The sequence below is a fragment of the Phaenicophaeus curvirostris genome, chromosome 1 (genome assembly GCF_032191515.1).
Source record: "Phaenicophaeus curvirostris isolate KB17595 chromosome 1, BPBGC_Pcur_1.0, whole genome shotgun sequence".
Lineage (NCBI taxonomy): Eukaryota > Metazoa > Chordata > Aves > Cuculiformes > Cuculidae > Phaenicophaeus > Phaenicophaeus curvirostris.
This window is the reverse complement of record NC_091392.1, coordinates 65,772,055-65,787,064: the sequence shown is the minus strand read 5'-3', so window position 1 is coordinate 65,787,064 and position 15,010 is coordinate 65,772,055.

Genomic DNA, 15,010 nt, shown 5'->3' with positions numbered 1-15,010 from the left:
GGTGGGATGGGATGGGATGGGGTGGGATGGGATGGGATGGGGTGGGATGGGGGAGGGGGGGAAACGTCGCTGTCGGGGGTGGGAAAAGTCGCGGTTGGATGGAGGGTGGGAAATGCTGCTGTCGGGATGGGGGATGCGGGGGAAACGCCGCTGTCGGGGGTGGGATAAGCCTTTGTCGGGATTGGGGTGGGAAAAGACGCTTTTGGGATGGGGGAGCGATGATGCTGCTGGGATGGGGGGGGAAATGCTGCTTTGGATATGGGAAAAGTCGCTGCTGGGATGGGTTTGGGTGGGGGGGAAACGTCCTATCGGGAGTGGGAAAAACCGCTGTTGGGATATGGAGTGGGAAAAATCAATGTTGGGATGGGGGGTGGGGGAATAAAGCCGCTGTTGGGACGGGGAGCGATGCTGCTGATGGGATGGGATGGGATGGGATGGGATGGGATGGGATGGGATGGGATGGGATGGGATGGGATTGGGGTGGTGGGGAAATGCTGCTGTCGGGGGTGGGAAGAGCCGCTGCTGGGATGGGATGAGGGAGAAACGTCGCTATCGGGATGGGGCGCAGGGGGGAAACGCCGCTGTCAGGGGTGGGAAAAGTCGCTGATGGGATGGGATGGGGGGGAAACATCGCTGTCGGGGGTAGGAAAAGGCGCGGTTGGGATGGGGGGAGGGGTGGGAAATGCAGCTGTTGGGATGGAGGGGAGAAATGCTGCTGTCGGGGGTGGGGTGGGGGGTGGATGCTGCTGTCGGGGGTGAGAAAAGCCGCGGATGGGATGGGATGGGATGGGATGGGATGGGATGGGATGGGATGGGATGGGATGGGATGGGGGGGAAGCGCCGCTGTCGGGATGCAGGAAGGGGGCAGCGCAGCCCCGGTACGGGTCACCCCCTCGAGGTCGCTCCCTCCAGCGTGAGCTCGCTGTGGGGTTCCCGGCCGGAGGAGGGGGCTGACCCGGGAACTTCGTCCCAGCGGGGACTCTCGGCATCTGCCGCCCATCGCGGGCCGGGGGGGTGAATTTCTGTCGGGTGACAGGGAGCGCGGGGCGAGCTCAGCAGAGATGTTGGGGCATTTCGGGGCGGGGAGGCAGGGTTTACACACCCCACCTCTGAGCTCGGTGGCAGCTCTGCAGCAGCCAGCCCAGCCAGGATTTGCACTTGTTGTGTCGGGACCCCCACCTCCAGGCCTCACAGCGTCCGGGCATCCAAAGTCTCCGCAGGGCAGGGGCTGCAAAGCGACTTGCTGCTGCTCGGGCACACGCACAGTCCCTGGCAGATGATTATCTGGAGGGGGTTACGTCGGGGAGGCATTTGAACCCCTGGAATTACTCAAATTTCTACCAGGTAGGGATGTAGTGCGGCTTGAGTGCCTGGTTTCCAACAGCCCTGAGCATCCGTTTAGGTTCAGAGTGGGAACACACGAGTGTTTTTAGAGGAGGAGGTGCATGTCTGAATACAGGCTACATGGGACAAATAATTGAAGGCTCCAACTGTCTTAATTTACGACCGACTGTTCCAGTGTTTCCCATCGCTGTAGTCATTAATGATACTTTCTTTTAATGGGAATGGAAGATAGAGGAGGTACTGCTGGAGGTAAATAGTTACCCAGTGTTTGTGGTAGGAAATAAGGAGCCATTGTCCTCAGCACTATGTAACTAGAAAGATAATAGTTGGTACAGCAAATGCCAACTAATTAGAGGGCAAAGGCAGTCTTGAAATTTCAGCTGGCTCCAGGAAATTCTAAGTGCCAGCTTTTTTTTGCTGCGATGTAAAGCCGGTTTGCCATATGGCCTGTTGTTCCCTGCATGTCTGTCAAGCTGCTAACTTGCACTTCAAGGCTGTGAAGGGCAGAGGCAGGGTGCTCCTCTGGGGACCTAACAAACAGCAGAGTCCCCTCTTGGGGACCTGGAGGTGTGAAGGGGAATGTCACAGAACTGAGGCTTGGTAACAAATTGCTTGGCCTCTGGAGTAACACGTTTTTCTACTTTTGATGCTACAGGGACAGCTGGCCACAATGGGTCAGCGGGCCAGAGATCCTCATCGGTCCTCATGGGAATCCTCCTGCGGCTGGCACTGCTTCACACCCTGAGATGGTGTCTTACACCAGGGTTAGAGGTGACAGAAGGGGAAAGCAGAGCCACCATAGGACCAACAGCAGAGATGAGTGGACAGGACTGGCTACATGTGCTCCTTAAAACTTCCAGTTATGAGCTGTGTGGATTATTTAAAAAAGATCCTCGCTTATTGAAAGACCATGCTGGCTTCAACATAGTCCTTGAGGAATATGGGACTTCTGCAGCTTTAATCCTTCCTTACTGCTTCAATTGCTTCCTACTTCCTTCCTATTCCTGTTTTAATGGGGCAAGAAGAGCCACCAGGAGGCATGTAAGCGTGTGTCAGTCTTGTGGTGGTACTAGATGCCAGGAAGGGCAGGAGGGGTAGCTGGGGGTGCACACCTCAAAGGTTGGGTTGGGGTGGGCCCCTGGCTGGCTGTTCAAAGGGCTGGGGAAGAGGTAAGAGGTTCTTGGCTAGCAGTAACAAGGTGCATGGCCCATCTCGAAGCATGTGTGTCTCACGGGGTGAAGACTTGGCACTCCTGACAGTGCTGAGGATATAAAACACAGAATGAGTTGGCCACAGTGCTTGTGTGGGTGGGTGAGAGCAGGAGACCACCTATTGCTTTAATTCACTCTGTCCTCGTTGCTGAAATGTCTTTGATATTTTACTACTGAAAGGAGAAATGTTGGCTGCTTTCTAGTTTCCCTCTTAAGTTTGCTTTATCCTCCATCAAAACATCACCCTATGAATATCATGCCATAGATAAAGTCCACTATTCCTCTATCTACAGAGAACAACAGATGAGGAAAAGACACTTGACCTGGGCTGAACCTCACTGGGTACCAGGGGCACCAGCTGCCAGTAGGAAGGGCTCCTCTCTAGTCTCAGCTGCCTAAGGTGTCCTCCATATGTTCTTTAGAAGATGTCCTGATATGATTAAGCCTCACTGACTTAATAATGAGCATCGTCTACAGCTGGAACTGGGCAAGGTATGGACTTTGCTCCAGGACCAGCATCTCCGCTGCAGCTGTTACTGGTGGGAGACACTGTCACAGCACGCCCAGGGAAGATGTTACATCTGATCAGTTGTGAAAAGTGGCTTAGCCCATCCAGCCCCCTAGACACCACAAGTTGTTTCCTTCATCTTGCCAAAACATTCTTATGGCTCCAGTTACCCTCACACTCCTCATTTTCTCGTACTGCAGTAGTGGATGGTGTATCTCTCACCTGTCTGGCCTCCGTGAGAGGGTGGGGAAGTGCTCAGATTGTTTGAGGTGTGAAATACTCAGCTCACTTGGCAGAGAAGAACAATTTAAAATGCATAAGGAACATAAATCCCTCTCAGTTAATGGCATGACCTCGCGGAATATGTTCAGAAGCAGGACACCTTATCCCTAGAAGATCAGCCATGCGGCTCCAGCTTCTCTTAACATAATGTAGGCCCAGCCTAGCATTTCTGTGGTGCTTATAAGCTCTGATCTCTTGGGAAATTTCTTCCACCCTGTTGCACTTGCACAATAAGCTTCGCCAAGTCAGATGGTCCTGTGTCCTCTCCGCAATGCAGAGCTGAGCCAAAGCCAAGATGATGCCTATTCTATGACAGCTGTCAAGGAGTACTCAGTACGTGTCTTTCATTGAAGTGGACCTTTTTTTTGGTCCTCTAATTACGCCCCACACTCCTGTGATGGGGCTAGTAGCAGTAGTAGGAGCAAGTCAAAGGGTGTGCATTTGTTGTGAGGAACTGGACACATTTCCAGCAGTGAGATTTTTATGAGTCAGGGTGGAGTTCATGGAATAAAAATCTGGAAATAGAAAAAATAAAAAACCCAATCCTAAGCTCCTGCCAAAGGAGGGCTTGCTCCAGACAAGTTATGTGATCTCACCTGCCTTGCAGGTGTGAAAACCTTCATTGACCCACCCCCATGTTCTCTACCTGCCCCTGCCAACACTGAAGAAAACCGCCACCTTATTCCCAGTCGCTGCCCTCGTGGGAAGCAGCCAGTTTCCTTGAGGTGTAAAACTCATGACCTGAGAATTTGTGGCACTGAAACATTGTCTAATGTTGACGTCTTTCGAGTGGTGGAATCGTCTCTCCAGGGACACACGGATGCCGCTCTCCTTGAGTCAGGGAGACAGGACCGGACAATGCACAGGGAGACACACTGTTGGGAACCTTACTGCTCCTGTCCTGGGAGAGGCGGTGAAGGGGGAGAGAGGAAATAAATTATATTACTTGAATCATTTCCAGCTCTAATTGCTATGATCTTGCAGTAGTTTTCCCAGCCCTGAGTATAACATTAACCATCGAAGCACAATTTCACCCACGGTCGATTAAACCGGGATTCATCTGGCCTGACATCACAAAGTAAAATCCATCCTGCGCTCAGGGACACCCCACTGAGAAGAGACAGGAGCCAGACAGGGGTTCCAGGGGATGGGCAGAAGCTGCTGCCTGTGAAGATGAACATCTCCAAGCGTGCTCTTCCCTTCTACTGGCAGAGGGTCCTGCAGGAGCTCTGGGATGTGTGCTTGCCTTTCCTCACCTTGGTCCCTGGGAGTGATTCCCCCCATCTAGATGGTGTTGCTGGCTGGAAGGGGGCCTGTTCTAGAGATCAGATGGAGAGAGCCTGCAGTGCTGGCTGATATGTCCCACCCTATGAGATAGCAGGCTACCTCTTCATTTTCAGTTGCTACTAACATACAGTTTGCCCCTATGCTCATGGTCTTCCGAAGCACAGCCCTGGGAAGCCTGTCAGGTGCCCACAGGGAATCAGGATCTGGAGCTGCATTTCTGAACGTCAATCTCTGCAGGATGGAGGGCGGGTCAGGACACCAGGGGTTTCTCCTAGGGCTGCAGCCTTCCTCATTGTGGCTCCTTTCTCTTTCTTCTGGTCTTCGAACAAAGGGGGTTGAACTGAGCTATTTACTAGGTCCTGAATACCAAGAAATCAAATAATGAGAAACCCTCTGAGAGACGCAGGGATTTAAAGGACGCGACAGTAACCAGACCTGGCGGCTGCGGTAGGGTGAAGTCCTGACTTGCCTGGCTCCATGTAAGTTGGTAGCAAAGCTGAGGAGAGCACGCAGAGTTCATGCCTCCTCGTTTAGCGCTTTAATCATTAGACAGGCACTCCCAACAGGGAGCTCTGTGGGCTGAGCGGGTTAAATTGTAACTGCCCTCCTCAGCGGCCCCCCGTGAGGAGCCCCAGCTTGCATGACTGGGGGAGGACCAGCTTCTCCCTCGAGTCCCATCAGCTCTCACTGCTGGCTTGCACAAGGATGTGGGGTTGGCCCCAGCTGCGGGCTGGTGCGGGAGAAGCTGCCCCGCATCTCTGTGTTGGCCATGGGGCTGGACCTGGACACTGTTAGGTGCTGTCCCAGAGAACTGGGAAATCTTCCGCATCCCTCCCTGCCATGGGCAGATAGGCATCGCACGGCCCCACGGCACTGCCACAGGAGTGGGACAGGAGATGCCCCTAGGGCCAGCCCAGGGCATCAAGCCCCATGCCAACCCACTGATAAGGACAAGGGCTACGTGTTTTGGGGAAGCGCAGGGCCACGGCCATAGCCAGACGGTGAGGTAATCTGCCCCCCAGCTCCCCTCCTCTCAGACCAAGTCTCTCGATCTCTTCTACTTGGCTTAAACCCTGAGGCGAAGAGTTATATATCCTTTCCAAAATTTTTATCGGCATGAATTATGACAACTCTGGATATTATTGTCTGTTCGAATGGCCGATTCTGTTCTAAAGTCTTACTTAATTCTTGGCCTTGGACGCTTCCTGTAGTAATGAGCTCCACAGCGCAATTATACATGGTCTGTGATAGCAACCATGTGATGGCCTTCAGCAGCAGCATGTGTGTGTCTCTGCATGCAGGCGTGTGTGCAGGCTGGGGTGCATGGGAGGTGGCAGTGCACCCCTGCTCCACTTGCAGGCAAGACAAGCATCGCCTGGCGAGGACAGAAACAACCCTAGGGTGCAGCTGGGCTGGGGCATGGGGGCACTGAGGCCACGGTGTTGGGGCTGTTGGCCACGGTGTTGGGGCTGTTTGCCCCGGGTGCTGTGACACGGGGCTCCCTGACTGTCAGGGAATGATGAAACCCCAGTTCCTGCTCTGTGTAGTCTGAAGAGAGTGGTCTTCCTGCCAGCCCCATCCCTCTGTATTAGTGGAACAATGCTAAAGTGCCACAAATCTGGGAAGAAGATGTCGCTGAACAGCTAAGCATCCATGAGCAGTTTTGGGAAAAGCACACACAAGGGTTTAGATGGGATCTGTCAGAGGCGGACGAGCTCCAGCATCCCCAGGAAAGCCATGACCTGGGGCTGCTCGGAGGGTGCAGCTGGCGTGGGAGGGGATGTGTGCTCCTCCACGCTCTGCTGCTTCTTACTGCAGAGCCCCTTCCCCAGGACAGCACTAGGGGAATCCCTGCCCATGTTAAGGGTTTTTCTCTCTCCACTACATGCTGCCTACTTTCTCCATGTAATGTCATCTGTCTTTTTTTCTCCTATTTGCCCCCTCTTTTTCTTGAGCTAAAGGACGAAACACACGTAATTCACACCTTACATCCAGCTTTCCCATGGACCATGTAGATGGGTGGGCTTACACCGATGGGAAGAGGCAGAGAATGGGCTAAGAGGGTCAGGCTCCCTCTCCCCTGCCTGGCACTGCAGGCACAACGGTGGGTGATCACTGGGAGTAGAATCCCCCAAACTCTATGTGAGAGCCACTCCCTGGTCTTTCTCCGTGCCTCTTGGCATCACTGCTGCCTTAAGTGGCCCCAGCGCCCAGCTAGGGCTGTCCCATGGGCACACAGGTGATGCAAGCTGGCTTCTGGAGTGGGTGGCACATACTCTGTGGCCTGGCAGGAGGCAACAGAAGGAAATGAAATGTGCTGAGATGCCAAGCTAAGAGGGCGCAACCAGTGCCACCCTGCCACCAGGGAGCTGGGACAGTGGGCAGAGTCTGGATGGCATGGGGAGCATCACTGTGTAGAATGGGAGGGAGGGACAGAGATGCTGGGACTGCAGGGCTGCAGAGGGAGGCTCAGGGCAGCACGCGGGGAGGGATATAATGTATGTCTGCCAGATGTATGATTGGCAGTGCCGCTGCCCAGAGGCAGACGCTGTCCTGTGGTAGCTCTCACACAGCTTGGTGACGGTCGCTATTTGCAACTAGTGAAACAACAGCACATTTCCTGCTTTTATTTCTGGGTCCCACAAAGCTTAGGGAAGAACTGAAGAGCACAAGTGAGGGTTAGGATGGGCTCCGTAGCTCCTGCCTTTGCTACTCACAAGTCCTTCTGCAAAGCACCCCAATGACAATAAAACCTTTGTATGGAACCATCACATTTCTTGAGCTCCAAAGTGTCCTTTGAGACAAATGCCTTTGCTTAATAGTCTCACCTTCACAGTGCAAGCTGTACGAACCATAAATACAATTATTACCCACTGTGGCTTCTAAACAAATATATACAGCATGGGTAATATATAGGCTTACAAAAACATCAGCATTAAATCACGCTAAGCAGGCAGAGAAGTAAACTGTAATAACGGAAGCACCAGTGCAGCCACAAGACCGAAGGAGGGAAAAAACCTCATGGCAATAGAAGGTTTTCTTTTAGGGCACTTTGATGTTGTGTTGAGCATAGTCTCAGTGCTAGGCCACTAGACAAAGGGATGCACATGGTACAAGCAGCCCTTGGCACATTTCAAGGGCTTGTTCAGGAAAAAAAGTGTGTGTGTATGTATTTACACACAGAAGAAATTAAAGATGTATAAACCAATGAGTTCTAGCTCAGATTGCTGTCATGTATTCTTACAAAGGTAAAATTAAAGACATAGAGATCCCTCTATATAATTTAAGTGCAATTGTGTGAGTGTGTGTGCATGTACCCCATTTTCTGTGCTTGGCATCCTTAAATCATGACTGAATTTTCAGCTTGAGGCACTGATTTTCCAAGATGCACCAAGCACCTACCTGCTAACAGCACTTGTGGCATCTGGAGTTAAGCCATATCACTGAACGCTTCAACGCGTCCTAAAACTGTAATTATACAGACCTGCAAAAAAAAAAATCCCAAAGCTAAAGAAAATCCCCAAACCCCCAAAATCCAAACAAACAACAACCCCCTAAACCAACACCCATGCCCCAAAAAACCTAAAGACAACATGATTTATGCACCAAAACGTATTTACTTGCGTACACACACACACACACACACACACACGATCTTGTTGTTTGTTTGTTTTTTTTTAACTCAGGGAGGCTTTTTTTGGTGAATTTGATTCTTGCTTCTGAGCTTTTGGTGTTCGCTGATGCTACATTTTTCTTCATTTCCCTCCAGCAGAGAAAGTTGGAAATCTTTATTTGTAAATGCAGGTGGGGACCCCTCTCTCTGTCGCAGGGCTTCAGGGGCTGTGTTTTGAAGAATGAAACATCGCAAAAGATTGCAACGTTGTGTTCAACACCCTTCAAGATATGTCTTGTATATAATGCCTTCTACAGAAGTGCAAATAACCTCGGCACAGAGATCTGTGGAGAGTGAATGAGCATCTGTGTAATGCAGAGGGCCCAGATCTGCCTGTTGTGATACTTAATGAGTATATAAATCAGGCTTTAGGGGTGACCACATCATTCATTGTCAGTTAGTTACAGGAACCTTCCCAAGCACAGAGCAAATAAACCTCTAGGCACCAGCAGTCTTTGCAGAGGCCTGAACTGCAGCTGGTATGTGCTGGCAGAGCTCTGCTGAAGGCAGAGGGGGATCTGGCTTTTGACATCTTCTTTAGATGCTTTGTTCTCTGTCTTTTCCTACATTTCCTTGGCTGTCTTGGTGTTGGAAGATGTTAATAGTTAATGGTGGCAGGGCTACAGTGAGGATGCGCTTCAAGACACCCAGATGGCAGGGATCCGATCAGACCTGGCTCAGAGCTGGGCATGAAGGGATTGCTCCACCAGTGACTCTCACATGTCCACAGAGGTTCCCAAATGATCCATGACACCCTTGCTGCACAGTGCCAGGCTGCAACACACCCCACAGTGACACAACCCAAAGGCTCCCTTCACGTCTGAACTTGCCGAGATATCATCTTAAGATTGCACATGTAATGATGAGCATAAGCGATACCGTTGTGCTGAATAAGGTCTCTTAGCAGAAAAACAAAAACAGGGAAAAGTTGGTGTCATCATCTCTAACCCCCATCACTGCTCAGCTGTAAGCAAATGCAGAGGAAAGCTCTGGGTCAGCGTTAGGCTGGGTGACTTTGCTGTATGGATCTAAGACTGGTTTTCCAGTGAAGTCATGCTCTGGTCTGTCACTTCATACAAAGGAAGTCTCTGGGTCATCCGTAGTGATATTTGGCTGAGCTCTATAGATAGCTTTCATCTACTCTTCTGACAGATGAGCATAAATAATTGTGTTACCACTCCTGTTTTCAAGAGTCAGCACTTCATTAACAAAGGGATCAAATTAAAGCCTCCAACTGTAAGGGCGAGGACAGCCTTTCACTGTCACCTTGAAAACATTGTACCTAACCTGGGCCACAGGGAGGAGATTGTAAGGATTGATGTTGTGTTAGGTGCACGGCATCTCCAACATCCACCGCTGGGCAAAGCACTCTTTCCTGCCGCCTGGTGCAAAGCCAGCAGCCACTGCCTTTCCCTGGCACACTGGGCTTGCAAGTGTCCAAACCCCTCCTCAGGTCCATGAGGAACTGTGTTGCAAACAGACAGTGGGTATTTGAAAGCATCAATCCTTCCCAGCTGCTCCAGGGCTGGCTGTGGACATGTATTCCCAATGGAAGCTGTGAAATTACATTATAATTACTGGACCTCTGGGCAGAGTCCAATGGGATGAGGTTTAACAAGGCCAAGTGCCGGGTCCTGCACTTGGGGCACGACAACCCTACGCACTGGTAGAGACTAGGAGAAGTCTGTCTAGAAAGCTGCCTGGAGGAGAGAGGCCTGGGGGTGTTGGTTGACAGTGACTGAACATGAGCCAGCAGTGTGCCCAGGTGGCCAAGAAGGCCAATGGCATCTTGGCTTGTATCAGAAACAGTGTGACCAGCAGGTCCAGGGAGGTTATTCTCCCTCTGTACTCGGCACTGGTGAGACCGCACCTCGAATGCTGTGTTCAGCTCTGGGCCCCTCACCACAAGAAGGATGTTGAGGCTCTGGAATGAGTCCAGAGAAGAGCAATGAAGCTGGTGAAGGGGCTGGAGAACAGGCCTTATGAGGAACGGCTGAGAGAGCTGGGGTTGTTTAGCCTGGAGAAGAGGAGGCTGAGGGGAGACCTCATTGCTCTCTATAACTACCTGAAAGGAGGTTGTGGAGAGGAGGATGCTGGCCTCTTCTCCCAAGTGACAGAGGACAGGACAAGAGGGAATGGCCTCAAGCTCCGCCAGGGGAGATTTAGGCTGGACATTAGGAAAAAATTCTTCACAGAAAGGGTAATTGGGCACTGGAACAGGCTGCCCAGGGAGGTGGTTGAGTCACCTTCCCTGGAGGTGTTTAAGGCACAGGTGGACGAGGTGCTAAGGGACATGGTTTAGTGTTTGATAGGAATGGTTGGACTCGATGATCTGGTGGGTCTCTTCCAACCTGGTTATTCTATGATTCTATGATTCTATGATATTTTGCTGATAAATCCCAGTTCTGTTATTTCCTTAGGGTTCCTCCAGGCTGCTGTACCACTCCTGCCCTGGGTGTAGTGAGGGCATCTATTCTGGGTTCAAGGTGTTGCATTGTTCCCAAACTAAGAGGAGAGAGCCCTTCAGAGGGCACTGATAAGAAGCACAGTTCATGGTGTGCACTGTTATTGTGGTGATGGAGGATTTTGAATGTTGGCCTAAACGCACGAAGAGAAGGAAATTCTTTTATCTGAGTTTATCTGACTTCGCAGAAGCCAGAGTGGATTGAGCAACTTCATTCTGACCATGTCCTCTTGAAGAGCCAGCAACACCACGTGCTCTGGGGTGGCGGATCCTGCATTTGTCGTGCCCAGTGGATAACTTTGGAGGCCATCCAAAGTTACCAGCAAACCCTTGTATTTAGCAGTTTCACATTAAAGAAATGAAGACAACAAAAATGGATGCTGCTTTCTGAGACACACAGAAAGGTGACAGGACTTAAAAATTGTGCTGCCTTAAAGCATTTTGCTACTTTGTCATTTGAAGAAACAGTGCAAGTCATCGAGATGCTATGGATTAACAAATTATTGCAAGTCAGCTGAGCTTTAGTGATTGGCAGTATGCACGCTTTTAGCCCAGCGCAGATCTAAGACAAGTGTGTCAGCTGAAACAGCAGCTGGCAGCTTCCGTTGTCCTCTCCTTCCTTGCTGAGATGCAGAAAGGCCTTGCCATGGTCATGTATCATCCTCAGTGGAGTTTCTTGGTTTTCTGTACAATTCCCTGTTGTGGGGCCTCTTATGCAGAAAGTCAAGATACAAGCGTGAATTCCTACTTATCCTGGTTCATTTTACACATTTGGAACCCTGAGAGTCTGCAAAAATGCAAGTATTTGCCAGTTGCACCAGGCACAATAAAGAGGACTTCTTGGGAACGGAGCCAAGCTCTACACAAACCTGTTAACATCTTTGTTACCCCTTTGGCTGCCTTCTGCTAAAAAGTGTTAAAAAAAAAAAAGAGAATATCCTGTCGAAGCACCTTTTTGCTGGATTTATGCAGAAGAGATTAGTCCCCCAAATGAACTCCTCGGTAGAGTCAAAATTAGGCAGAAAAAGCCACTCAGTACTGCCGACTTTTCCCCTCTGCATCATATCAGGTGAGAAAGCAGCAACAAAACTACCAGTTTCTGGTACTGCAGAAGGAGAACCAAGTGATAGAACTCCTGTCATTTACTGAACATGGACCTTTAAGAAGCCCAGCCTGCCCTGGATATGCTCCGTATAGCACCGATAAAGGCAGCCACTAACTGCTGTCTTTGGCCACATCTTTACATTGATTCCCACCCACAGTAAACTAACTCAAAGCCGTGCTTCCTAGAGGAGAAATAAGGATAGGTTTTACAGTCTCTGGTAAAAATCTTGGTGTTTTCTGCTTCAGCTGGAAGTGTCTCCAAGAGGGTTTAACATTTAATATCAAGTGATAACACTCAGGTTGTAAGCTGCCTGGGACAGGTTAGGCGACAGTTTTATTGTACTTGCATGTTTGATCTTATCTGCAGTAAGTGATGCATAAAGTGCCTTTCCTACAAACAGCCAAGCTTCCTTGGCTTTGGTGGGTGCCACGGGCCTACGGAGCTCCCCAGCTGCTCCAGCCCTGGCTTCTACTGAGACCTGGATTCTTCTGAAAACAACCTTACACAGTTACCACTTGGACTGGGAAAACATACCTGGAGCCAAAATATGCTACTTTACAGCAATGAAGGATATCAGCTAAAGTGGCAACAGTTCAACATATCCTTAATAGTTGCACGCTTTGCTTTCTCAGTCTTTAATGACTACCACCACCAAAATACTCACATTATTAATACTAAATTAATTAGTTCGTAGAAGAATGGCATGAACTGCTGATTGAAGTCACATGTAAACCAAGACCCGAGATGCTGAAATCAAATTCACCTCCTTCTGCACTTGGCAGTCAGTCTTTAAATCCCATGTGCATGTATTTCATAAAATCATAGAATCATAGAATAGTTTGGGTTGGAAGGGACTTTAAAGACCATCCAGTTCCAAATCCGCTGCCATGGGCAGAGAGATGTCCCACAAGACCAGGCTGCCCACAGCTCCATCCAGCCTGGCCTTGAACACCTCCGGGGATGGGGCAGCCACAGCTTCCCTGGGCAACTTGTGCCAGTGCCTCACCACCCTCACTGTGAAGAAATTCTTCCTAATGTCTAGTCTAAATCTACCCCTCTCCAGCTTCTACCCATTGGCCCTCATCCTATCACCACAAGCCTTTGTGAACAGTCCCTCCCCAGCTTGCCTGTAGCCCTTTCAGGTACTGGAAGGTCACTATAAAGTCTCCTCAGAGCTTTCTCCAGCCTGAACAAGCCCAACTCTCTCAGCCCGTCCTCATATGGGAGGTGCTCCAGCCCTCTGATCATCCTCGTAGCCCTCCTCTGGACCAGTTCCAACAGCTCCATATCCTTCTTATTTTGAGGACTCCAGCCTGGACACAGTACACCAGATGAGGTCTTACAAGAGAGCAAGAGAGGGGCAGAATCACCTCCCTTGCCTTGCTGGCCACGCTTCTTCTGATGCAGCCCAGGATACGGTTGGCCTACTGGGCTGTGAGCACACGTTGCCAACTCATGTTGAGCTTCTCATCGACCAGCACCCCCAAGTCCTTCTCTGCAGGGCAGCTCTCAATCACATCTTCCCCCACTGTGTAATGAAAATGGGAATTGCCCCAATCCAGGTGCAGGACCTTGCACTTGGCCTTGTTGCGATGCATCTCATCAGGTGCCATAGACTTACATGTGTTCAGGTTCCTCAAGTGTTCATGAACCTGATCCTCCTCCTACTGTGGGAGGGGGTTTACCCCCCTGGTCAACATCTTGCTGTCCCATGACCCAGGACGGGTTATCAGTGGTTATCAGTGAAGACTGAGGCAAAAAAATTTAAGTACCTCAGCCTCCTCCTCATCTGTTGATACAAGGTCACCATTTTCATCCATCCATGGGGGTACGTTCTCTTCAATCTTCCTCTTCTGATTGATGTACCTGTAGATGTCCTCCAAGTCATTAGGTCCCTGACATCTTGCAGTTCTTAGCAACTGTGGTTTACAAGTGTCTGCAAAGACGTGCCCTTTCTGTGACACATCAGTCACTACAGCTGTTAGGTACAGTCTCAAATATTTTATGCAGGACTTTGTGGGAGACTCGTGCTGCTGCTGGGAATGACCTGGCTAAGAAAGACAATGCATTCTGTGGACAATAAGGAAGACTGGAGGAGGCAGATTGTTACTTCCATTTTAACATCAAACTGCATGTCCCTCTAAGTCTTTCCCTCCCTAACAAGCCCCAGGCAGACTTTGCCGCGGATGGTGTCTGATCATAGTTAAAGTCCAGCTGCATGTCTGAAGAAACAGGAGTCGTCTTTGCCAGATGAAGATTTCAATTATCAAACCCATAAGGAATAAGTGGGAGCAATTAAAGTTCAAAGATGCCTCCCATGAGGAAGTGCCAGCATGGCCAGGGAGCAATAGCACAAGCTGCAATCGTTGTGGTGCTGGTCTGTGTTTGGTATGAAGGTAGAAACAGAGGCCTGCTCACAAGCAGCACTGAATTGCAGGAGCTTTGTGGCCTTAAGAACCCTTGGCAGATGTTTCGTAGAGAAGGGTCAGATACCTCTATCAAGACAGAGGGATGAGCACAGAATCAAACTAAAGGTTTGGGCAAATGTAGGTGTATGGTTAAAGGGAACTAGATTGCATTTTTACGCTTGCAAAACTAACCTGAGCCAAGTACCCAAATAGGCACTTGGTGCTTATGTCCCTGGAGTAGCAAGATCTTTTTTGTCAACCTAATCAAAGGAACACACATACAACAGAAGAGATGAACCCAAATTTAGCTCTGGATGTGGATGATATATATATATGCAGTGAGAGGCTAAATCCCCTGCTCTGGACTTGTGAGCCGTGGAATTTGAAGTCTGGGTCTTCTCAAATGTTGGGATTTGGTTGATTTTAGAGTCATGGTAGAGAAGATATGGGCATGGGTCTCTTGAAAAATATGGAAGCACTTTGAGGCAATTCCTTCTTTCTAGGAGCAGCCCCTTGGTGTCTCAGCAGTCACTAATGAGAAGGACAATTTACAGAATCAAGACAACAAGGTGTGCCACAGAGAACGGGTGATCTTGGAAGAAGCATGGATGACAGCAATGCTAGGTTTTATGCAATTGCCATTTTGAACAAATCAATTAAACCTGCACACTAGCGCAGGAAATGTCCAGCAAAAAAATTAGCTCCATAAATACATCACTGCAAATTGC